The sequence below is a fragment of the Staurois parvus genome, unplaced genomic scaffold (genome assembly GCF_062004578.1).
Source record: "Staurois parvus isolate SC_StPar_1 unplaced genomic scaffold, SC_StPar_1.0 ptg003834l, whole genome shotgun sequence".
In the NCBI taxonomy this organism is placed as follows: Eukaryota; Metazoa; Chordata; class Amphibia; order Anura; family Ranidae; genus Staurois; species Staurois parvus.
Genome location: NW_028321629.1, coordinates 9,053 through 34,650, shown reverse-complemented (window position 1 = coordinate 34,650; position 25,598 = coordinate 9,053). Strand labels below are relative to the sequence as shown.

The 25,598-nt window shown below is 46.1% G+C and overlaps 1 long non-coding RNA gene across 1 annotated transcript; it reads right to left on the bottom strand.

The window, feature by feature from the left end:
- Nucleotides 1–546: 546 nt before the first annotated feature.
- On the bottom strand, nt 547–21,405 carry LOC149427361 (uncharacterized). The gene is made up of 4 exons (XR_016311316.1): nt 21,033–21,405; nt 11,441–11,502; nt 2,409–2,501; nt 547–867 (listed from the first exon to the last, which is right to left on the bottom strand). It is a non-coding gene; the product is annotated as an uncharacterized LOC149427361 (long non-coding RNA).
- Between the last annotated feature and the right edge of the window lie 4,193 nt (nt 21,406–25,598).

Below are 25,598 nucleotides of genomic sequence, written 5' to 3'. Positions count from 1 at the left end.
ATATATAAACATAGGAAATAAACGAGTGCAAGGTATAAAGCTGCTAGCATCAAGGTTAACCTCCTACCCTCTGAAAAATCTGATAAAATAGGGATGCAGCGCTAAAATATACCAGTGAAGATATGTGCAGGTGCCTATAGGCGTAAAGGTGAAATCACGTGAATCGTCCAAATGTGACGTAAATACAGTAAATGCAATCCAATAATAAATATAGTCACGTGACTATGGTGATGACTATGAAGTCCACTGAAGTGATCATCCAATTCCGTGAATTCGGTGACCTAAGTGCTAACAGAATGATAATGTGAATGCACACATTTTCCTTTTTGCACATTTGTGTAAATGGTATAACCCGTCATGGTCATCTGGATGTGGACAGGACCAAGGCAATCATCTGGCACACGTCAGCATACAAGTAGATTAGCGGATCCTACGCACACTTTCCAAGGACATCTCCTCACATGTACATGACCAAATGGACAGGGACCCTCAAGGCATGTAATGGTATCCACCCTGGAAAGCACGTGGAATAACAAGCCAAGAAGGTACTTGATAGTGCAGTATTTTATTTACAGAGTGGATAATTCATGTATATATAAAATGCACTCACATCTGGCTGAAAACAGCAAGTACACAGATTTCCAAAGATGGCCGCCGGCCTTCCTGACGGCCTTGGTGGCGTGACGTATACAGCTTTGCTCCTCCCAAAGCATTTGTCTTCATAGGGAGCATGCTAGCTGTAAACTTCCGCTTTATATAATGGTGAATGTGTATGCCGCTTCTCGGTGACAGTGCAGCTTTCCAGACTTTCGCGCATGCGTGGTTCGGGTAAGATGGCCTCTGGTAGTGTAGAGATAGGTTACCCATCTGTCAAAGACAGTGAATAGCAGTAAGGATAGGTTCCAGACATGTAGGGGAAGAGTAGGGACACACCATCCTTCCTGTAAGCCTCCCATTTGGGTATGGACCAGCCAAGCTGCATTCCACCCCTCAAGACAGACTCTGTCAGCACTTACGAGTCCTGCTCTGCTTTACATCGCTGTTTACATCCTGTGAGTGTTCCTGGTCGGGTGCCTTTCTACCGGGCCTGTTGTGAAGTACGAACTTTACTACAAGTTCTGTTTCCTGCAACTGGACTGCCACACCACCCCACACTGTAGCATGATGATTAGGTAATGTTGACTGAAAGTGTTATGGCTTCAGTTTTCAAATACATTGTATAGAACTGTCTACTTCAAAGACTTGTTGATCATGGAGTTTTAGTTGCACCTTTAGCCCTGGTTCACACTGATACGGTGTGAAATTCGCAGCATTTTCTGTGCGAATTCCGCACCGCATCAGAATCACACCTCGTTCATGTGAACCGCTGTGGTTGTGTATGTTAAAATTAACAACACCCCGAAAGCGGTCCACAAAACGCGGTGCAATGTGCAGAATCGGATCGCATAGGTGTGAATACCCATGCGATCTGATTCTAGTGCGGACCAAAAAAAGGGTCCTGCGCGTTTTTGGCGCAGGTGTGGTGCGATTTGAGCAATCGCATGTGATTTGCACAGGAATGCGGTGTGGTTCCTGTGCAAATCACATGCGGTATACCGCACTGCATATATGTGAACCCAAGCTTAAAGAAATTCTCTGTTGACAGAACTACAAGGAATGACGGTAAATAGTTACTGTGATCCTACCTTTCAACCTAGATGTCCTTTTACCCTTTTGTGATCATTATGTAGTAAGAAAATCGTGTCTAGCTGCTCTAGACAGTAGGGAACAAATGAAATTGTGTGGTCATTTTTCATTTGATTTTTAATCCATCTAAGCATCTACTCTAGCTTTGTACAATGACCTGTAAAAAGTAACTACAGAAAGGTTCTGAATGAATATTGGAAAATACATGCATCCTTTGAAAAGAAGACCGACTGAGGACAGCGTAAACAAGGATAAAAATGCCAGTGATGGCAATGGAATGGCCAGTAGTTTCTTTCAGTCTTTATTTCTGCTTTTTATGAATAAATACAATGTTTGTATGCTCTAACAGCTTTATCCTTGGAGATACAAAGGAACTATGCTCTTGGAATGAATAGCATTTTTCCACTCTTTAGATAAAGAGTAGACAGTTTATAAAGTACATTTAGATGTATTTCCAAAAGCAAAAAAGTTTCCAGTCTCAAGCTTCCCTTAAACTTTAGAGGCTGGCTGGACGTTAGTAATGATCTAGTCACCAAATTATTCCAACATACTTTCACATGGTTTCATGTACAAGCCTACAAGAACGCATATTTGAATAACAGACTGTTATAGGTCACTGGTAACACAGATTACTTAAGGTTATGGTAGGTTATGGTCCAAATAAATCTAAACTAGCTGAAGGATTTTTCAACCAATATAATGTATTTTTCAGTTGCGGTTACCTCAATGGAATTCCATTCAGTGCTCAAATCAGGTCTAGGTCATGCCCTGACCTCTGTTGTGGGACTCATAAACATCTCTCCCTTGTTAATAATCTGGGAAAACAAAGTCAAAATACATACAAAAATCCTGACAACAGTGACAACATGATCAATAATTGAAGCCTGAAAATATCTTATATTTCTGACTGCTGTCAGATCCAGCCAAAATGACAAGTTATAGACTACAATGATATACGATTTAGATTTTACCAAAAACGTGATTTCTATATCTGAGGGGAAGCTGGCATAGGTCAAAACTATGTGCTCCCTATAAAATTAAAGTGGTTGTAAAACCTTTCATATATCAAGTGAAGTGTCTTGCTTCAGGTGATACACAGAGATGCAACACATCCTCCTACATAAGGTGTACCTGTTTATCTGCAGTCTTCTCTTCTCTACATCTTTTCAAAGTACTGAATGTATACAGCATGTCTAAGAGTTCAGAAAAAGGGGGTGGGGAGAGGAAGTCACACTCTGCAGAGCTCAATGAGGAGAGTTCTGAGAGCTGATGGGAGGGAAGGGACACACCCCCTCCATACAGCTCACAGGAACAGAGCTGAGGCTGTCAATCTATTGGAGGTCCCTCCCCTGTCACCATTTTTCTCTTGGTGTCAGGAAAACTTGTCAGAAGTAAGTAATGCTGATAGCAAAGAAACAGAGCAGGAGACTGACACTTAGTGCTCTAGTACATACTATAGAGGGATATGCTTTGTTCATATTTCATGTTTGAGGTTTACAACCACTTTAAATACATAGGAACCCATATCCTTTAAGACCTGTCCAGAACCTACTTAATTTCCTACCTCTTCTGCAACAAATTTTAAAGGATTTGGAGCAGTGGACTTCTGGCACCTTCTCGTGGTTTAGGAGGTGTGAATATAACCATATTGCCCAAACTTATATTTTTGCAAGCTCTATTCATATTCATCCCTCGGGCATTTTTCCATTACAGACACTCCCCCTTCTCTTGTTTCATTTGGTCACGGAAACCAGTGAGAATATGTCACACTGTCCTACATCTATTCAAAACTACAAAAGGATTGGGACTCCAATTATATTATACAGCAGCTGTCAGGAATGGATTCACCACTGGTGGTGGGACTCACCCGCCGTGTGGACTGCAGTACCAGGGCTGGCCAGCGGGTGCTTTCAGCAACCAGAAGCTCACTCCTGCAGTCAGCCATCAGCTGAAGCTGATTGCAGTAGGTGTATTTAAGCAGGACCAGGCCTGTGATCAGTGCCTTGGTGTATGTTTCCCATGAGCCCCTGTACCTGGTATCCTGTGTTCCTGCCTATCTGCCTAGTTGCTGACCCTGCTTTGATCCTGACCTCTGCTGACTGTCTCCTGTTGAACCCCTGGCTTGCCTGACCATCCTTCTGCCTGATCCTCTGTACCGTGCTGCCCGTGAGTTACTGAACCCGGTGTCAGGGCAGGGGCTGAGGAACGGACAGGCAGGCCTAACAATGTAACGCACTGGCTGACGACAACCACCACCCACAGACCGAAGTCCCTCAGGGCGCGGAGTCTAAGTCCCAGGCTGCCCTTCACCAGGGCCCCTGATGGTGGGGATGGACTTGACGCAGCCAGGAAACAGGTCGCGGCCCACGAGACACCTCAGCTGCGGTAATGGCCGCCGCCAATGGCGTGTAGCTGGTGGAAGAGACAAAAGAGTAGTCAGACAAGCCGGGGTCAAAAACAACAGGACAAAACAGTACAGGACAGCAGACGAGAATCACAGGTCATGAGCCGGGTTCAGCAACAGAGGGTCAGATCAAAGGAGAATACAAAGAATAGTCAAGTCACAAGCCGAATCAGATACCAGGAGAGTCACGAGAGTCAGAACAGAGTAATAGCAACACAAAGACACAAGACACAAGTGCAAAGAGCATGTGCGGGCCACAGGCTTATATGTCATCAGCCACACCCCTCTGGGGGATGGACCACAGAAACCTGAAGGCATAAAAGGATTCCCATCATGCACAGCAGAATCCAAGATGGACGCCAGCACATGGAGTAACATAACCTCAGGGAAAAGGTAGGACCTTGACAGTACCTCCTCCTCAAGGGCCCCTCCCCCTCCGCGGCTCAACAAAAGGTTTCTGAGGAAAGCGGGTATGAAAAGCGCGGAGGAGGGCAGGAGCATGGACATCCGCGGAAGGAACCCAGGAACGCTCCTCGGGACCATAACCGCGCCAATGAACCAGGAACTGTAATCGACCGCGCACCAATCGAGAGTCCAGGATCCGGCTCACCTCATACTCCTCATGACCGTCAACCCGGACAGGACGGGGCCGAGGAAGAGAGGTAGTAAAGCGATTGCAGATCAGAGGTTTCAACAGGGAAACATGAAAGATATTGGAGATCCGCATCCCAGACGGAAGGGCAAGGGCATAGGCCACCGGATTCACTTTGCGGAGAATGCGGAAAGGACCGACAAAACGGGGAGCTAGTTTGGGTGTGGGCACCCGAAGATTAAGCTTGCGAGTAGACAACCACACCCGATCGCCGACCTGGTATGAAGGAGCGGGCAACCGTCTGCGATCAGCCTGGAACTTCTGGCGCTGAGCTGAGTCCCTCAAGGCCCCATGAAGAACGCAGGGCAGCAAGATGGTTCTCCACAGCCGGAATGTCCTGTGGTGAGAACCTCTCAGGTAATACCGCGGGTTGGAACCCATAGTTGGCCATGAAGGGAGACATCCCGGAGGAGGAGTTGACCGCCGAGTTCCTGGCAAACTCTGCCCGCGGCCGGAGATCGACCCAATCGTCCTGATGGTCTGAAATATAACACCGAAGGAATTGTTCTAAGGCCTGATTGGAACACTCCGCAGCCCCATTGGACTGCGGGTGGTAGGCTGAAGAAAAGGAGAGACTAATACCCAACTGGGAGCAGAAGGTGCGCCAGAATCTGGACACGAACTGACTCCCGCGGTCTGAGACAATCACCTTAGGTAACCCATGCAGGCGAAAAATCTCCCTGGAAAAGACCGTGGCCAGTTCTTGCGCTGTGGGTAATTTCCTGAGTGGGATACAATGGCACATCTTGGAAAACCGATCGACGATCATGAGGATGACCATATGACCCCGAGACACCGGGAGGTCTACAATAAAGTCCATCCCTAGATGTGACCAAGGATGCTCCCCATTGGGAATGGGTTGCAGAAGACCCAAAGGGAGATGCTGTGGAGACTTATTCTGGGCACAGATCGAACATGCCGCTACATAAGAGGCAATGTCGGCACGGAGGGTCGGCCACCAGAATAAGCGAGAGACGACCCAACACATCTGGTTCTTCCCCGGATGCCCGGCAGTTTTGGCGTTATGGTAGGTACGCAGCAGGCGGGTGCGCAATCCCTCGGGTACGAAACATCTACCCTCCGGCTTCCCGGGAGGAGCATCAGTTTGAGCCGCCAAAATCTGCTCCCCAAGGGGAGAGGTCAGACTGGTGCGAATGGCAGCCAGGATCTGATCTGGAGGTATAAGTGAGATTGGCTCAGAGTCCTCCCTGGACAACTCAGAGTATTGCCGTGATAACGCATCAGCCCTGACATTCTTGGAACCAGGCAAATATGAAACCACATAGTTGAAGCGTGACAAGAACAGAGCCTATCTGGCCTGGCGGGGTGTCAATCTCTTGGCCTCCGAAAGATAAGTCAGGTTCTTGTGATCGGTAAGAATGAGGACCGGAACCGCGGAACCCTCGAGCAGGTGCCTCCATTCCTTGAGAGCCAGAATGATGACCAACAACTCCCGATCTCCAATCTGGTACGAGGAAAGCTTCCTGGAGTAGAACCCGCAGGGAAGTAGGGGTCCATCGGGCGACCGACGCTGAGACAGGAGAGCCCCTACTACCGTCTCGGAAGCATCAACTTCGAGGACGAAGGGCAACCCAGGATTGGGATGCGAAAGAATCGGAGCCGAAGCAAGGGCAGCTTTCAGAGCCTTGAAAGCTATGATGGCCTCGGATGGCCACTCGTGAGGGTTACTCCCCTTCTTGGTTAGGTCAGAGAGAGGCTTTGCCAATGTGGAGAAGTTCCTGATGAACGTCCGATAGTAGTTGGCAAAACCCAGAAAGCGCTGAATGGGCCGAAGACCATTGGGACGAGGCCACTGCAGAACCGCCGCAACCTTCTGAGGGTCCATGGAAAATCCCTCCGCGGAAATTATGTAGCCCAAAAAGGCAACCTGGGATCGATGGAACTCGCACTTCTCGAGTTTACAAAAGAGTCCGTTCTCACGCAATCGTTGCAGCACCTGCTTGACATCCTGGACATGGGACTCCAAGGAGGTAGAGTAAACCAAGATGTCATCCAGGTAAACCACTACGCACTGCTGCAACAAATCACGAAGGACATCGTTTATGAATTCCTGAAAAACCGCGGGCGCGTTACACAATCCGAAGGGCATCACCAGGTATTCGTAGTGCCCAGTTCTGGTGTTAAACGCGGTCTTCCACTCATCCCCCTGTCTGATCCGTACGAGGTTGTACGCCGCCCTAAGGTCGAGTTTGGTAAAGACTGTTGCTCCCTTAAGGCGGTCGAACAACTCAGAAATCAAAGGAATTGGATATGCATTTTTAATGGTAATCCGATTGAGACCCCTATAATCGATGCAGGGCCTCAATTCCCCACCTTTCTTCTTTATGAAAAAAAAACCCGCTCCTGCTGGGGAAGTAGACTTACGAATGTGCCCCCGGGAAAGCGCATCCACAACGTACTCCTCCATGGCCTTATTCTCCGCAACCGAGAGAGGGTACACCCTGCCACGTGGAGGAGTGGCCCCGGGTTGCAAGGATATGGCGCAGTCGTAAGGACGATGCGGTGGTAAGGTACCAGCGCGTACCTTATCAAACACGTCCCGGTACTCCCCATAGTCGGTGGGCAACGCAGAGTCCGAGGAGGCACACAATACCTTAACCGGCCCCCGGATGCACCCGGCCCCACACTGTGGAGACCATGAGAGAATCTCGGCTGTTTGCCAATTGAAGGTTGGATTGTGCCTCTGGAGCCAGGGATACCCCAAAACCACCGAATAGTGTGGGGAAGAAATCACCTGAAAACAGGCCAACTCCCTGTGAACAGCCCCAATGGCTACCTCTATTGGCAGAGTCTCGTGGGTAACCTGCGGCGGTTGCAGGGGCCTGCCATCTATTGCTTCGAGAACCAATGGGGCAGCACGAGCCTGCAGGGGAATGGAGTGCTGTGCAGCAAACGAGCTGTCCAAGAACAACCCACCGGCCCCAGAGTCTACCAACGCCTGGGCCGTCACCGAGCCCCCCGTCCAAGAAAGGACCACGGTGATCAGTGGCTTATCCTTGCGGAACGCCGGGGACGAGGAAACTCCACCCAAGATCTGTCCCCGACATGATCTCAGGTGCGAGCGTTTCCCGGACGGACCGGACAAGACTGCCAAAAGTGCCCACCGAGGCCACAGTACAGGCAGCGACCCTCCCGACGCCGAGCGGCCCGCTCTTCCTCGGAAAGGCGAGCAAACCCCAGCTGCATGGGTTCCCCACCAGACAAGCTATCCCCAGGAGGCGTGGGAGGAGAGGGAGGAACGGGTGGGACAGAAAACGCAGGTGCCAGTCAATTGGAAGGCCTCCGCAGGCGTTCCCTGAGTGAAGGCCTCTCCCTGAGCCTGGTGTCAATCAGGATCAGGAAAGAGATGAGCTCCTCCAACACCACAGGCAGTTCCTTAGCTGCAATCTCGTCCTTCAATGTGTCAGAAAGACCATGGGAAAACGCAGCCACCAGAGCCTCATTGTTCCAACCGACCTCTGCCGCCAGGGTACGAAACTCTATAGCGTACTCGGCCACGGTCCGTGAACCCTGATGCATGGTCATGAGCAGCTTGGCCGCCGAGGCGGAACGAGCCGGTACGTCGAATACCCTACGGAAGGCATCGACAAAACCGGAAAAATCTTGAATCATTGGGTCGTTCCTCTCCCATAAGGGATTTGCCCAGGCCAAGGCCTTGTCTGAGAGTAGTGAAATTAGGAACCCCACCTTTGACCTTTTAGACGGAAAGGCGTGGGGTATTAATTCAAAATAAATACCCACCTGGTTGAGGAACCCACGACACTGACTCGGCTCACCCCCAAAGCGCTGTGGAAGAGGGGCAGAACCAGTCATACCTCTGGGCGCCGCTGATGCAGCCGTCGAGGTGGTGGACGCAATAGGCGGAGAAGCAGCGGGAGAGACCACCGGAGCGACTACCGGCCTAATAGCACCAGGAGCAAGGTGTGCAGTGCGTGCAAGCAGAGTTTGCAACGCCTGAGTGAACTGATCCAACAGGTGATCCTGTTGATCGAGTCTGGCGACTAGCATTGGGAGCGAAGGCGTGCCTGCACCGTCAGGGTTCATGGCACTTGTGTAATGTCAGGGCAGGGGCTGAGGAACGGACAGGCAGGCCTAACAATGTAACGCACTGGCTGACGACAACCACCACCCACAGACCGAAGTCCCTCAGGGCGCGGAGTCTAAGTCCCAGGCTGCCCTTCACCAGGGCCCCTGATGGTGGGGATGGACTTGACGCAGCCAGGAACCAGGTCGCGGCCCCCGAGACACCTCAGCTGCGGTAATGGCCGCCGCCAATGGCGTGTAGCTGGTGGAAGAGACAAAAGAGTAGTCAGACAAGCCGGGGTCAACAACAACAGGACAAAACAGTACAGGACAGCAGACGAGAATCACAGGTCACGAGTCGGGTTCAGCAACAGAGGGTCAGATCAAAGGAGAATACAAAGAATAGTCAAGTCACAAGCCGAATCAGATACCAGGAGAGTCACGAGAGTCAGAACAGAGTAATAGCAACACAAAGACACAAGACACAAGTGCAAAGAGCATGTGCGGGCCACAGGCTTATATGTCATCAGCCACACCCCTCTGGGGGATGGACCACAGAAACCTGAAGGCATAAAAGGATTCCCATCATGCACAGCAGAATCCAAGATGGACGCCAGCACATGGAGTAACATAACCTCAGGGAAAAGGTAGGACCTTGACACCCGGCTTGTGACCCTGACTGTTCTCTGCCTGCTTCTCCGGTATCTCACTGCCCGCACGTTGCTAACCTGGCCTGCCTGACTACGCCTGGCGCTACCCAGACGATCCATCCATCCCGCACGGATCCAGTCACTACTGTCCAAACTTGCCAGCCCCTTCACATCAGGCTTTCCCCTGGTACATACCCTCGGCGGACCCCTCTACCACAGTTGGGTGCACTCAGGGGCCGTGACCTGGTCTCAGTCCTATGCCAAGTCCATCCCCACCATCAGGGGCTCTGGTGAAAAGGCAGACTGGGGCTTAAACTCCACGCCCTGGGGAATCCTGTTCTGTGGGTTACTAGAGATCCCGCTGGGCGGTGCCTGACAGTACCTAACGGCCTGCCTGACCATTCCACCTCTCCAGCCCTGACTACGCCAGTGTTCCTGAAGCCTGCTACTTCCCTGTGTCAGTCCACACATTTCTGGTCATACCCGGTTCCCTAACAGCAGCACTCCTGGGAAGGGTAGGGGAATGGTGCAGGCATAAAGCCTTTAAGCAGTGGGTAGATATAGAACAATCAGCCACTCTAACCCCACTACAACACCTACCATGGTGTTTTCAGGATGCAAAGCTGAAGTCACATCTTATGATAGGACCAAACATCCTAGTCTTTTCGAAAACTTCCATAGCCATACGCATCTCATGTTAAGGGAACAGAAGATGTTTTTCAATTTGAAGTGGTTCTACTAGCATGCATACAGTTGCACAGCTCCACAGCCCAGAACAGTGATGTTCTTATGTCGAGTAAGAAATGTTTTGACTGACTTCACATTGCGTTCTCAAGGTTGGGCATTAGTCCACATTGGGGTGTAGCAGGCCCAAGCTCCAACTTAGCTTCTTTTGGCTACCTTTCTTTCTTTTTTTGTTCCTTCATACTTAACGCTCTATGACTCATTTCTGCCAGCTCCTCCGGTCTCTTGTTGTTCTTGGGACTTTTCAGGTGGGAAGTCTCTCAAAGACATGCCAGCACACAAATAATCACAAAAATTAAATTCTTTATTTACGTCAAGTCAAATAGTTACTATAAATGAGGGAAAATGAATATCCTACATGATTAAAAGCCCATTGGGTACATATTGTACATTACATGCATAGCATATGGTATCAGGGCTTTTTTTCAGCAAGAACATGGGGGAACGCACCTCCAGCGTTTTTGTGGGGAGGGGTGTCTATTGATGCTGGGGAAGTCTACTGTTAATAATAGGGGATCTATTGTTGCTGGGGGGTGTTATAATGCTGTGGGGTCAACTTTTGCTGGGAGGGATCTACTGTTGAGGGAGGGGTCTATTGTTGCTAACTGCTGGAGGGTCTATTGATGCTGGCTGTGGGGAGATCTGTTGATGGTGCCGGGGGACTATTGCTGCTTGGGGGGGGGGGGTATTTGGTTGCAGATGGTCCATTGGGTGGGTTTATTGTTGCTGGCTGCAGGGGATCATTTTACTGCTTTTCTTGTTATTATTACAAATTCTGTACAAATCAATACTTGGTTCTGTATTCTCTAAAAGGGCTGTACTGGTAAGGGGTGGAACCCAGGGATGGTGCAGGACGGAGCCAGGGGACAACTCGGAAAGGGAGAGTTCCTGCACTTATTCTCAGAGGAAAAAAAAAGCCCTGTATGGTACTATTGGAACATCCTTTTTAAATCCCTCCACAGCCTTATAATCCATTACAATATGTCCAATTTTCGATTAACCCTGCCTCTACCACCTTTCCTTTTGACCTTTCATTATGACCAGGCTATATAGAAGTTTTTTTACATTGTTTTTTCCTATATACCTTGTAACAAAAAATAAGACATTGTTAAGGAAGTCTACTTGATACTGGACTGGGATATAATTGTGTCTCCAACAGACCTACAGGTTCTTGATGTTTACTGTTCAAAGCTACAGTTTGTTTTCTTCCTTGCTCATTATGCAGGCATGGTCTATTGTTGTCACCATCAGGAAACCCACCTTGAAAAATGCTGTGCAGTCAATGCTGAAATGCATGTAGACAGGATTTGGCTGCAGAGAGGCTGCAAGAGATCAGAAGCACTGAGATGTATAAAAGGATGAAAACAAAGTGAAAACAAATATTTTTTTATCAAAAATAACATTTGTTTATTATGCACAGTCCTTTAGCAAACCAAAGGCTATTCCGTTAGGGTTTCTATCTACTTTAATGGGTCTATTTATCAATGATCTTTCCCAAGATTCACACATTTTTCAAACTGTATTGAAAAATGTGCGAATCAGGTCTTAAGTAACCCTTTAAAAAACTTTTTTTTTTAAGTTTTGTGGGGGGTTTTTATAATCCCAAAGGAGACACTCTGATTGACATGATTGCCACTCCCACCCTTCTCCACCTTTTTTCAGCCTGAAAAAATGGCTGGCCAGTCGACCTAGAGCTTTTGATTGGGGGTTTTACTTTGCTGGGATTGTATACTGTACTTGTATATAGAATATTTTTTGTTTAAAAATGTAAGTACATGTGGATACATTACCTTATCTAGGCATTAATCTAACTTCGTCGGTTGACACCTTGTATCAACAAAACTATCCCCCCCTATATAAAAAATTGAGAGATGATCTTTCCAAATGGGCCATTCATTCCCCATCATGGTTCGGTAGGTTGTACTCTGTACAAATTAACACTTTGCCTAAAATTCTGTATTGGTTTCGTACCTTGCCAATAATGCTAAACATGTCGGACTTACAAATTTTCCAACAGCAGTTGTTAAGGTTCCTATGGGGAAACAAGAGACCCAGAGTGAACAGACACACACTTTTTGCTTCAGCTACAGTACGTATGTGCAATTGGAGATTAAAGATAACCAAGTGGTGGCGCTACTACGATGTAGCCTTCCAGAGTCATATAATGCCCTTAATAATGCTTTAGAAGCCAGGCCAGACCAAGAATTAACACTAGAATAAGCCAAAGGAAAATAAATTGATGAATATAACAGAAGGAAGAAAATATGCAGAATGAACACATTGAGAACTCTTTAATGTGCACAAGAGCAAAAAGCAAAGCAAAGAAAGCCAAGCATGTTCTCACTGTAAAAAGACTGGTTTCCTGAAAAAGAACTGTTCAATCTGGAAAGCCGAGCAGCGAAGCCAAGTGCCACCTTTAAAGTGACTCAGTGACCACGCGGTTGGTGCAACAATCCACAGGACCAACAATAATGATGAGTACACACAATGAGAAAATCAGATGAAAAATACAACTTTCGAAGCGATTGTCTGATAATTTGATCATTAGTACACAGTTAATGAGAGCCGATTACGACAGTTAATGTGAAATTATCCGTAGGGACAAGCAAGAAAACAAAACCTGAACACTCACAGATCTCCCCCCATCTGCAAAACTACAAGAAGCAATATGGGTTTGCCAACTTTTATTGGACATGTGCATAGACATGTCAAAACCCACCCCCATTTTCAAAGACAACCAGGGATGTATAAAGCTGACACAATCAGAAAGGGTCAATCCTACGACCAAGTACATCCACTTGAAGCATCATCTGATTGGAGACACTCAAAAGCAAGATTTTATCAACATTCAAAATTGCCCGTTAGAAGAGATGCACTTACTGAGCCATTCTTAAAGGAATGTAATAGTCAACTACAGAAAAATCTCACCTTTATGTAGCAAAGCACATGTTGTTGAGAAGGGGTGTTGGAAGTGCTACGGCATGTACTATGCACTCCAAACTATAGATGGCTCCTTGAGGGTTAGGGACTGATGTGAATGTACAATATACAGTCATGGCCGAAATTGTTGGCACCCTTGATATTTTTCCTGAAAATCAAGTATTTCACACAAAAAAGGTATTGCATTAACACATGTTTTGCTATACACATGTTTATTCCCTTTGTATGTATTGGAACAAATATAAAACAGAGGCAGAAAAGCAAATATGACATAATGTCACACAAAACCCCAAAAATGGGCTGGACAAAAGTATTGGCACCCTTAACTTAATATTTGGTTGCACACCCTTTGGAAAACATAACTGAAATCAGTCGCTTCCTATAACCATCAATAAGCTTCTGACACCTCTCACCCGGAATTTTGGACCACTCTTCCTTTGCAAACAGCTCCAGGTCTCTCTTATTGGAAGGACACCTTTTCCCAACAGCAATTTTAAGATCTCTCCACAGGTGTTCAATGGGATTTAGATCTGGGCTCATTGCTGGCCACTTCAGAACTCTCCAGCGCTTCTTTGCCATCCATTTCTGAGTGCTTTTTGACGTATGTTTGGGGTCATTGTCCTGCTGGAAGACCCAGGATCTTGGACGCAAACCCAGCTTTCTGACACTGGGCCCTACAGTGCGACCCAAAATCCTTTGGTAATCCTCAGATTTCATGATGCCTTGCACACAGTCAAGGCACCCAGTGCCAGAGGCAGCAAAACAACCCCAAAACATCATTGAACCTCCACCATATTTTACCGTAGGTACTGTGTTTTGTTCTTTGTAGGCCTCATTCCGTTTTCGGTAAACAGTAGAATGATGTGCTTTACCGAAAAGCTCTATCTTGGTCTCATCTGTCCACAAGACGTTTTCCCAGAAGGCTTTTGGCTTACTCAAGTACATTTTGGCAAACTGTAGTCTTGCTTTTTTATGTCTCTGTGTCAGCAGTGGGGTCCTCCTGGGTCTCCTGCCATAGCGTTTCATTTCATTTAAATGTCGACGGATAGTTCGCGCTGACACTGATGCTCCCTGAGCCTGCAGGACAGCTTGAATGTCTTTGGAACATGTTTGGGGCTGCTTATCCACCATCCGGACTATTCTGCGTTGCAATCTTTCATCAATTTTCCTCATCCGTCCACGACCAGGGAGATTAGCTACAGTGCCATGGGTTGCAAACTTCTTGATAATGTTGCGCACTGTGGACAAAGGCAAATCTAGTTCTCTGGAGATGGACTTGTAACCTTGAGATTGTTGATATTTTGCCACAATTTTGGTTCTCAGGTCCTCAGACAGTTCTCGTCTCCTCTTTCTGTTGTCCATGCTTAGTGTGGCACAGACAGACACACAATGCAAAGGTTAAGTGAACGTCTCTCCTTTTTATCTGCTTTCAGGTGTGATTTCTATATTGCCCACACCTGTTACTTGCCCCAGGTGAGTTTACAGGAGCATCACATGCTTGTAACATTCTTATTTATCCGCAGTTGTGAAAGGGTGCCAATACTTTTGTCCAGCCCATTTTTGGAGGTTTGTGTGACATTATGTCGAATTTGCTTTCTTTCCTCCCTTTTTTTGTTTTGTCCCAATACACACAAAGGGAATAAACATGTGTATAGCAAAACATGTGTTAATGCAATACGTTTCGTGAGAAATACATGATTTCCTGGAGAAATATCAAGGGTGCCAACAATTTCGGCCATGACTGTATATATATGTAAAGCGCTGCGTAAATTGATGGCGCTAAATAAGTACCTGTAATAAATAAATAATTTTAACTTCTTCAAGATCTCAGTGCCTTATCTTATCACATAACAAGAAAGAAAGAAAGAAAGAAAGAAAGAAAGAAAGAAAGAGGAGAACTCGAAGGAAACCCATGCAAGCACAGGGAGAACATGCAAACTCCAGGCAGGTAGTATAGCATACAGGTACCGTTGCACACTATATTCCACTCTATTCTAGGGTAAAGGAATGACAGGCTTCATTTCAAATCCCCACCCACCAGTCACACCCCTCTGACATGTTTCACCCACATTGGGCTTAATCTTTGAGTCTTTGAGGTAACCTCCACGATTAAGCCCAATGTGGGTGAAACATGTCAGAGAATCGTGACCAATGGGTGAGGATTTGAGATAAAGCCTGTCTTTCATTTACCTTACACTGGAGTCAAATACAGTGTGCGGCAGTACCTGTATGCTATATTATATTTTGGAGCAAAATGTACTTCATCTCTGCAAACAACTCAATACAGAGTGTCAACCTGGGAGACTGATACTGCAGGCTAGGAGTGGCACTGATCTGTTATGCTCAAGAAACAATACTAACTCAAATAATATAATAAATGTGCTCATACCCAGGAAGTCCTTCTGATTACATGCAGCACACCCACATACTGGCTAAGGAAGACTATGGACATATGTGAGTGGCTATGTATATTTGAGTATTACCATTAAAGTGTTTTGGCCTTAATACTGCACTTAGAGGATTCTTCTTTTCTGCTCACTGGGTTGGTGAGCAATTGTTCTCCAGAGGCTTCCGATTGGGGGTAATGGATGTCCCCTAAAGTGATCTACAAAGTCAGGAGAAGTGCTTGTCGCCAGGGGATAAGGATCCAGAGTGATCCTGAAAGCTGTTTGGCCCTTAGGGGTCGGTTTATAGAGGAGGTGAGGAGGCAATCTAGCCTTAGGAGGTGAAGAGTGGCACGGTTGCGGATTAAGAACACATTCGTTTGCCACTTTTGTTTGCACATTGCATGAATTTATTATTATCAGTTTTTTATGGACATTTCTACAATTTTTTGGACTTTCTTGAGTAGTATATAAAGTGTGGTCACGTTATTACACTTGGAGCACTGTGAATATTGATTTTTCAAATGGTATTTTATTTTTTATATCTGTTTGATTATATGGGCACTAAGTGATAGGGAATAATACTGAGTGGCACTTTATAAAGATATCTCACTTAATAACTTGTTTTTTATTAATTTTGTGACACTATTGCATGTGAGCACATTTATTATATTATTTGAGTTAGTATTGTTTCTTGAGCGCTGCACTATTTATAATTTTAATAATATTTACACTGTTTGGGTAGCAGGTTAAGTGCTGGCAGCTTCCAGTAGGTGTATTTCCCTTTTGCGCAGGAGGATCTCTGTCTGTATTTTACTGATCTGTTATGGATTCCAGGCAGGTAGTATCATGGCTGGGATTTGAGCTGAAGACCCCAGTGCTGCCAATATGTTAATCTGCTGTAAGGGAAGATTCCTTCCTGACCCTGGCGGGTGATCGGATACTCTCTGGATCACTGATTTACGTGCTAACCCTGATAAAAATGAACAGCCACTTTTTTTTAATAAGCTCTATGCAATCAAAATGAGAAGATGTACTTGAGGGAGTGATGTATTGTCCCCTGGAAGAGACTGAATATTCACATTCTCCATTCGTTCAGAGATTTAGTTCTGGCCAACTAGAGTCAGAAACAGGAATTAATTTGTTTCTAAGACTGGTCATAGACAACGCATTTTTTTTTCAACTGATCAAAAAAAAATAAACAGATTCTGCATCTACAATTGTAAGTTGGACAAAGGAATCCTCTTCGTTGTGCCATTGTATTCTGGCAGCAGGACTCCTCCACTGTCATCTACACTGATCAGTAGCTACAGCCTCTGATCAACAAAGTTTTTCCAACAGTCCTGTTTGACAGAAGTCAATCATTAGATCAACTGCTGTTGAGCGGGAACGGCCATAGAGTGATCAAAATGTCTTTTTAATCCAAATAGCACTTGCCCTTTAGATATCTCACAAGTAATAATAGCACCTTTCCAGAGATGTCCCTTCCCATGATTGAATAACTACAGTGCTGTCTTTCTCCTACCCAATCCTCCGCAGTCCCAGCACTTCTGCATTGGCTTCATGGCTTCCCCCTGCATGCGCCTTATTGCAGACTCTCTCTGCTCTGTACTCCATGGGGTTGATTTACTAAAGCTAGAGAGTACAGCACCTGGTGCAGGTGTGCATGGTAGCCAATCATCTTCTAACCTCAGCTTGTTCAATTAAGCTTTGGAAAAAAAGCCTGGAAGCTGATTGGTTTCTATGCAGAGCTGCACCAGATTTTGCACTCTCGGTTTAGTAAATCAACCCCCATGTGCTTCTGCATCCCACAGCATCCTTGGTCACATGACTTCAATCAGTGGCATAACTTTTTTACCATTTAAAAAAAATTTTTTTTTACAATATTATTTTGTAATTAGTTTTTATTTTTTTTTTAGTTTTGGGGGGCTTTGGTGAGATATCAGGGGTCTAAACAGACCTCTGATGTTTCACATTTGATATAGAGCAAGGAGATTGAGTACACAGCCGTCAATCTCCTTCTCTGCAGCCTCAGCTGCACAGAATGAATGGACAGGAATAGCTCTGTACAGAGCTTCCTGTTCATTCACAAACTGAAGTATAGTAAACACAGTTTACTACACTTCAGTTATTATTATTATTATACAGGATTTATATAGCACCAACAATTTGCTCAGCGCTTTACAAAATGAAGGTAGACATTACAGTTACAATACAATTTGGTACAAGAGGAATCAGATGGCCCTGCTCGTTAGAGCTTCCAATCTAAGAGGAACAGAGTCAGTGATCGATAATGATCCCAGACTCTCCATTCAGAAAAGGAATCATTTACTGGCCCCTTCCCCACTCTCCATCCTGACACATCCCTCCCCCCAAAGCAGCCAGCGGGAGAGGGGAGGGCGGAACCCGGCACTGCTGTGAGGGAGGGGGGACTGCCAGAGAGCAGAAGGGGGGGGGGGGTCACCAGAGTGCACAAGGGTTGGGATGTGGGAGATTGAAGAGCACAGGGAGCGCAGCCATAGAGCACGCTTCTCCTCCTCTCCCTCCCGCAGGCATTCAGCAGATGCAGGAGGAACATGGAGAGATTGATTCCTCTATATGCAGCCGCCGCCACTGCTCCTCCCATCAAGGAGTACAGGGGGGCTGCATGGGCCCTCTGCAGCATGGGGCCAGGTCGAAATTGTGACCCCCTGTAGGGCTATTGTAAGCTGACAGCTGACACCCACTGTTTACCGAGGTGCGCCACAGATCACCATTTCCCTGGTAGGGTCCCCAGTGCATTAGTTTGACCAGGGGCACATGATGCTATTAAGGTGGCACTGGCTCTGCATGCACCTCCATGCAGGCTCTGTCCCTTAGCACCACATGACTTTATCCCATCATTGAGCATCACACGAATTAATGAAAGAGTTAAATGGCTTCTAGTGTAATGTGAAAGCACAATCTATTAAACACAGGTCAGAGAAAGTTTGGAGTTTAAAGCGGAACTAAAATCTGCAGATACTTAGCTCTGCTCCAGCAATGCTACCCCGACATCTCCTGGCCTCTGCCAGGTTCTTTGCCTGTTTTGATTGGCCAGTCAGGTGGGTGATATAACACCCATCCAGGTGTATGGGAGTTCAACCATTCAGGCACAGAGGCATGCTCCAGAATGTACACTGAGCTGCTCATGTGCAAAACAGGCAGGTAAGTTGGTTTATTGCAGAAAATACATCACATGCTCTTCTACAATAAAGAATTCTGCTTTAAATGATACCCCCTATTGAATAATTTACGTTATTAAAGATGATGAATTGTAGAAAGCCTGAGGAAGGGACCAAAATGTCCTGAAAGCTTGCATCTTTAATACCTTAGGGTAGTCAGTAAAGGATTTCTCTTAAAGGTTAATTGCATCTATTTGACATTGTTTATATTACACCCATACACTCACCGGCCACTTTATTAGGTACACCTTGCTAATACTGGGTTGGACCCCCTTTTGCCTTCAGAACTGCCTTAATTCTTTATGGCATAGATTCAGCAAGGTGTCAACAAGGTGTCGGATACATTCCTCAGAGATTTTGGTCCATATTGATGTGAAAGCATCACACAGTTGCTGCAGATTTGTCAGCTGCACATCCATGATGTGAATCTCCCGTTCCTCCACATCCCAAAGGTGCTCTATTGGATTGAAATCTGGTGACTGTAGAGGCCATTGGAGTACAGTGAACTTATTGTCATGTTCAAGAAACCAGATTTGAGCATTATGACATGTTGCATTATCCTGCTGGAAAATGTGTACCGTTGTGGTCTTCTGCTTCTGTAGCTCATCTGCTTCGATTCGATGTGTTGTGCATTCAGAGATGGTATTCTACATACCTTGGTTATAACGAATGGTTATTTCAGTTACTGTTGCCTTTCTATCATCTCAAACCAGTTTGCCCATTCTCTTCTGACCTCTGACATCAACAAGGCATTTTCGTCATCACATCTGCTGCTCATTGGATATTTTCTATTTTTCAGACCATTCTCTATAAACCCTATAGTTAGGTGTGCATGAAAATCCTGGTAGATCAGCAGTTTTTTAAATACTTGCATTCACCACATTCATATTCACCACATCTATAGTAGATGCCTAAATGCAGTGAGTTGCTGCCATGTGATCGGCAAATTAGCAATTTGTGTTACCAAGCAATTGAACAGGTGTACCTAATAAAGTGGCTGGTGAGTGTATTTAGGGTAAAGCATGAAACATGGTGTCATTCTCCAGCTGACCCCCCAACCACCCCCTCCGCCCAACTGAATTGTGGGGTGTTCCTCCCAGAAGACTTCTGTTGCTTCTGAGCCAAACACAGCCATGTCATCCATTCACACATCAATTTACTCAAATCTGTGAATGGAAGACTACAAGGCTGCAGCAGGAATTTAAATGGAGCACAAGTGCAGTGATACCACCACACTTGAAATCCATTGTTTACTTCCTCCAACTCCATAACCAAAAGGTGGAATATATCATTAAACTCCAACGTTTCTGTATTAGTGCCCATTGACATATAGTGTGGTGACTGGCATTTTTCTGCACTGAAAGAACAGCAGTCATTGCTAGGGCACAGAAAAAAAACAACTGTTTTCTATGTGCAGGGTCATCAATAAGGGGGTGATGCCAACTGGACCCGGGCCCCATTAGTTCAACAGGGGGGGCCCAGGCACCTTAGAAGCAGGAGGGTCGGCTGTACTGCTTTATGGCTGAAATCAATCCTACTGTGGCTCCCCCTGCAGCAGGGCCACAGGTAAGGCAGTACAGACAGCCCTCCTGTACTAGGCCCCATCAGTTGAAAAGGGGGGCCCAAGACCTGCCATACAGGAGGACCAGCTGTACTGCCTTATAGCTGACACGGATCCTCTTGTGGCTCCCCCTGAGGTGCTGCAGGCTTCTCTTCCTTTCCCTCCCTCTGGCTGCACTGCAGGGGAATCAGCTCTAGTATTTGTGCCTCTCTACCCCTCTGCTGTCTGAGCCCCCCATTGTGCCCTCCTTTCACCTGCTGTCCTGGCCCTCCTGTGTTTCCTTCCCTTGCAACACTGCTGGCTTCCCTCCTCGTGGCAGCTGCTGAGAGAACATAGGGTGGTCATTTTAGGATGTAGAGCGGGGTGCGGTAAATATGTCACATTTACCGGGCCCTTCCTTTCCTAATTGAACACAGTGAGTGATTGGTACTGATCGCTCAATGTGTTCGTTCATCACTGAAGCACAGTAAACGGTGTTTACTATGCTTCAGTTTGTGAATAACAAGGAAGCCTATGAGCGTTTCCTACTCATTTAGCTGTGCAACTGAAGCTGCAGAGAAGGGAACTGAGGAATCTATGGCCTCGATTCCTTTCTCTGTCTAAAAAGTGAGACATTGGGTCTGTTTAGACCCCTGATATGTCATCAAAGCCCCCCCCCCTAATATGACAGTTAAAAAAATGTAGAAAACAATAAACATTCTAAAAGAAGTAACATGTTCTGTGTGTCCAATCTAAGCATTGATAGTGTGATCTCTGTAACTTACAGTTGTGATGAGATAGCGATAACTTCAACCTCAGTTGGTGTCCACAGTCAGTGACTCAATCAGAATGATATCTTGCAGATCTTGTGAAGTATATTCCATAAACTGAGAGAATCTTACAACAATAAACATTCGATAGGTCGAAGGAACACACTGTTTCTGCTTCTTGCCATGAGGCTGCTGCAATGCATCTCTGGGAAGGGGGGAGGGCTATCTATGCAACATTAGCTAAATTAAAGGAAAGGGAGGAGCAGAGACAAAACACTGAAAACATTTAAAGGCTTTTGACAGTCATGTGAAACAACACTCCCCGTCGAAATCTATGATTTCTAGTATAATAAACGTTAGTTCAAGTCCAATATAATAATAAAGATTCTTTCCAGGAACATCTGCAAAACAAGAGGGAAGGGAAGAACAAGGGAAAACAATGCAAACATTAAGCATAATGCAAATGTTGGTCTCAAAAATCCAGGCTGAGACATGGAAATCCAATTTCAGAGGGGTAGGCAGCAACATGCACGATTCCTTCTTACCTTGCTTTAAATCAAGTAGATGACTTGTCTTCCTCTTTGGGCAAAAGAAGTACTAGTTCCTTTATAGGCCTGAAGTAAAGGTGTACAGAACATTCTTTCATGATGGATAAAGCCAAGATGTGTACCGAAATGCAGAAGTAGGTACTTCATGACTGCCGCAGTCAGCAGGGTTAAGACTAGTGGGAACAGAGTGCCATTGTTCAGGATTTAGAGATTGTTTCCAGGATTCCCACCTTTGTTGTTTCTCTTTGGGTGAGGGGGTATCCCAGTCTGAACTTTCAGAAGTAAGTTGTCTCAGCAGTATCTTACCCTGAATGGTGAAAGGTGTAATGAAACCTAATGGATCATAAATGCTGTTCACTGTAGACAATACTCGCTTTGTGAAGAGCTTGTCACAGGCTGATGCTTGAAATGTGAATGTGTCTTGTTTAACATTCCAAAGCAATCCAAGACTGCGTTGTGTAACAGAAAGGGCAGATCCTAGTTGGAATTTCTTCAAACTGACAGCATGGTCATCAGAAGGAAAGGCTGTCATGACCTTGTCGCTGTTAGAGATGATTTTGTGAAGTCTGAGGTTTGCAGTGGCAAGCATGTTCTGGGTTCTGGTAAGAAGGTCAAAAGCTTCTTCTTCATTGGGCAGAGATTTGAGTCCATCATCTACATAGAAATTCCTTTTGACGAACTGTCTTGCATCAGATCCAAATTCTTTCTCACCCTCTTGAGCTGTTTTCCTCAGTCCATAAATTGCTACTGCAGGAGAAGGACTGGTACCGAAAACATGTACCTTCATTCGATAGTCTATGACTTCATCGTTGACATCATTATTTCGGTACCATCGGAAGTTTCTGTAGTCTTCACGGACGATGAAACAATGGAACATCTGCTGAATGTCAGCCATAACAGCAATTGGCTCTTGTCTGAAGCGAAGTAAAACTCCTATGAGATTGTTGTTCAGATTAGGCCCAGTGAGAAGATTGTCATTGAGGGAGACGCCTTCATGACGAGCACTTGAGTCAAAGACCACCCTAATCTGATCAGGCTTGCGAGGATGGTAGACACCAAAGCATGGTAGATACCAACATTCTTCTCCTTCCATAAGAGGAGGTGCAGGCTTAGCATGATCTCTCTCAAACACCTTCTGCATAAAGTCCACAAAGTGCCTTTTCATCTCAGGCTTCTGGTTCAAACTGCGATTTAAAGAAACAAACCGTGATTCTGCATGTACCCTGTTGTTTGGTAGTCTCTTTCTTGGGGTACGAAATGGTAGCGGTGCTACCCAACTGTTGGAGTCATCTTGGTAGAACTCTTTACTCACGGTTTTCAAGAATTCTTTGTCTTCTATGGTAGCTGCTAACTCATTGTCTTTAATGGTTACCTCGAACACTGTGTTGCTGATGTTGTCATCCCAGATATTAAGAGCTTTCCTATTGTCTTTTATGTTGTGCTGTTGTGCACCTTTTTTAAACAGTCTTTCTTTTACAATATATTTATGTGGTGGTCGTGCATCCATTTGACAGGACATGTGTTTTAAAGGAAGTGACTGAGTAGGACCTCCTGTCCTTGTCTAGGCAGACATTGCCTATGATCCAGACGCTGAGCACATGGTGCATTGTGTGGACCGTTGATTTGATGATGAACTTTGTGCACCTTTAGGATGTCTTGAGCAAGTACCAGCAGGATATCGGCACTTTCATCAAGGGCTGGTATTTGGTTGGCTATGTGCCTTAAGTGAGAATGGTAGAAAGCAGCTTCAGGAGTAGGGATCTCCTCTTTGATGCTTGGAATCTGGTTGCACTCAGTGATACTGGGCAAAGATATTTCCACATTGTCATTCAGAGGAGCAACTACAAGACCACTGGCTCTCCTACCTAAGACTTCTGTAGTACCAGAACAATCGCTTAGAGTATAAGGCACAGCGTCTCCAGTTATGTTCAACAGTTTCAAAAAACTGTGTTCTTGCAAAAGATCTGTTACTCTGATCATCCAGAATAGTATACAGTCTTATGGCCTTTTCAGGTTGACCTTTGGGGTATACATGGACCAAGCATATATTTGCACAAGATTTGTCGCAGAATCCTTCTCCGCAGACCTCTGTACATGTAGAGAACACTGGGGTGGTAGGTGCTGCTTGATTTGGGTGCTCCTCGCCTTGCCCCAAGACCTCATTCACATACAGAACTTTGTTTATGAACACAGTACAGTTTTTATTCTTTTTGTTGTGCTTGTGTCCACTAATAATGATTTTAGTGTAATTTTAGCAAAAATATAATTTCATATTTTAGGGGATTGTCAGGCACTGTGATTTCCAACAGCAGCCCTGCCCTGCAGCATAGTCGGCTTCTCCTTCTTTCCCTCCCACCAGCTTCTGCAGGGAGCCACAGGTGGATCAGTTCCAGTATCTGCATCCCCCCCCCCACCATTATGATCCCCCTGTGTGCTCCCATCAACCCTCCTCCCCCACAGTGCTTCCAAGATGGAACTCCTTGTACCCTGCTACTGTGTGTCTACTATCCTACCAATTACCTTCTCCTTGTACCCTGCCACTGTGTGTCTGCTATCCTACCAACTATGCCTTACCTGTACCCTTTGCTCTTCGGAGAGCATTTTGACAGGTGATGAGGAGGCATTGTATTGCCTCCTCACTGCCTGCTTTAACCCCTTCAATCACTACTGCACTGCAACCACGTGCAATGCATGCAGCTGTGGGGTACTTGCAAAGCAGTACCAATCACTTGGATGTGTTGCATTCAACAGGGGCTATAAGCATCATGGTCGTGGCTCTGTGATTTCCAACAGCGGCCCACACTCATTCACCACAGCCCACACTCATTCCCCACAGGCATTCACACTGCAACGCATTTTATCACAGCTCACAGGAAGGCACCGCATGTCACCGCACAGCATACCAATGCACCACGCTGCTGTATAGTGACATCAATAAAGAGTCACAAAGTTGGTAAAAAAAAAAAGGAAAAAGAGAACTGTATGATGTGTTTAAATGCACTTCACATGGTTCACTATCTTCAGCTCACTGCAGCCAAAACTGACAGCTGCCTGCACACTAAACCACACTGATTTGGGCTGGGCATACATGTATAGGTTTCTTTTATTCAACAAACGATCAACAGGGATCTTTCTGGCTGTGGTATTGTATTCTCACAGGGGGACTTCCCCCCGCCAGTAAACAATGATCAGTGCTCAGAGTTGTTGGCTGCAAGCACTGCTCAAATGCTGATTTTCTAGTACGATCGTTTAACATAAGCCGTCATTAGACTGGCTTCTGTTAAACAGACAGTGATACACACAGACCAAAAGTCAGTCAGTTCCTGCTTAGCTAACCTAATTTTTGTACAGGGAGTGCGGGCAGTGTGACCGGGCCCTGAATTAGTGGCTTACATGATACAAGATGCAACCTCCTGCAAATTTTTACTCACAGCACAAATCCTGCCTCCGCACCCAAATCTCCCCAGATTCCCCCTTCTAGCACAAATCCCCCCCCCAGCCCTCCCCTCTTAACCCAAATTCCCCTACCTCTCCTAGCACAAATCCCCCAACCCCCTCTTAGCCCAAATATCCCTACCCCCTCCTAGCAAAAATTCCTACCTTTAATCCCTCCTCCTAGCAAATATCCCCTGCACTCTTCCTTCTAGTACATAGCTCCCCCCCACCCCCCAATTACCCTTCCCAGCACAAATAGCCTCCCATCCCCACTAATCCACAAACCTCTCATCTCGAGCACAAACTACTGCTCTCCCCTCTCCTGTCAGAACAGCAATTGTCCATACAGCAGATGACAGGGGGTCACTCTTAGATCGGACTGCTCACAGTTCGATTACATGCCCCCTATCTCTTCAAAGGACTGCTTATCTCCCGCTAGCAGGAAATGTGGGTATGGGGCGGTAATCATACCGCGTGTGTACAGTCCTGATCTAGAGATGCTGTGTGATCTGTTCTATGGAGGAGTGCTCCCCTGACAGGAGGGGGAGGGCACAGCACAGCCCACCCTGCACCTCTTCCTGGCTCTCTCCTCTCTACC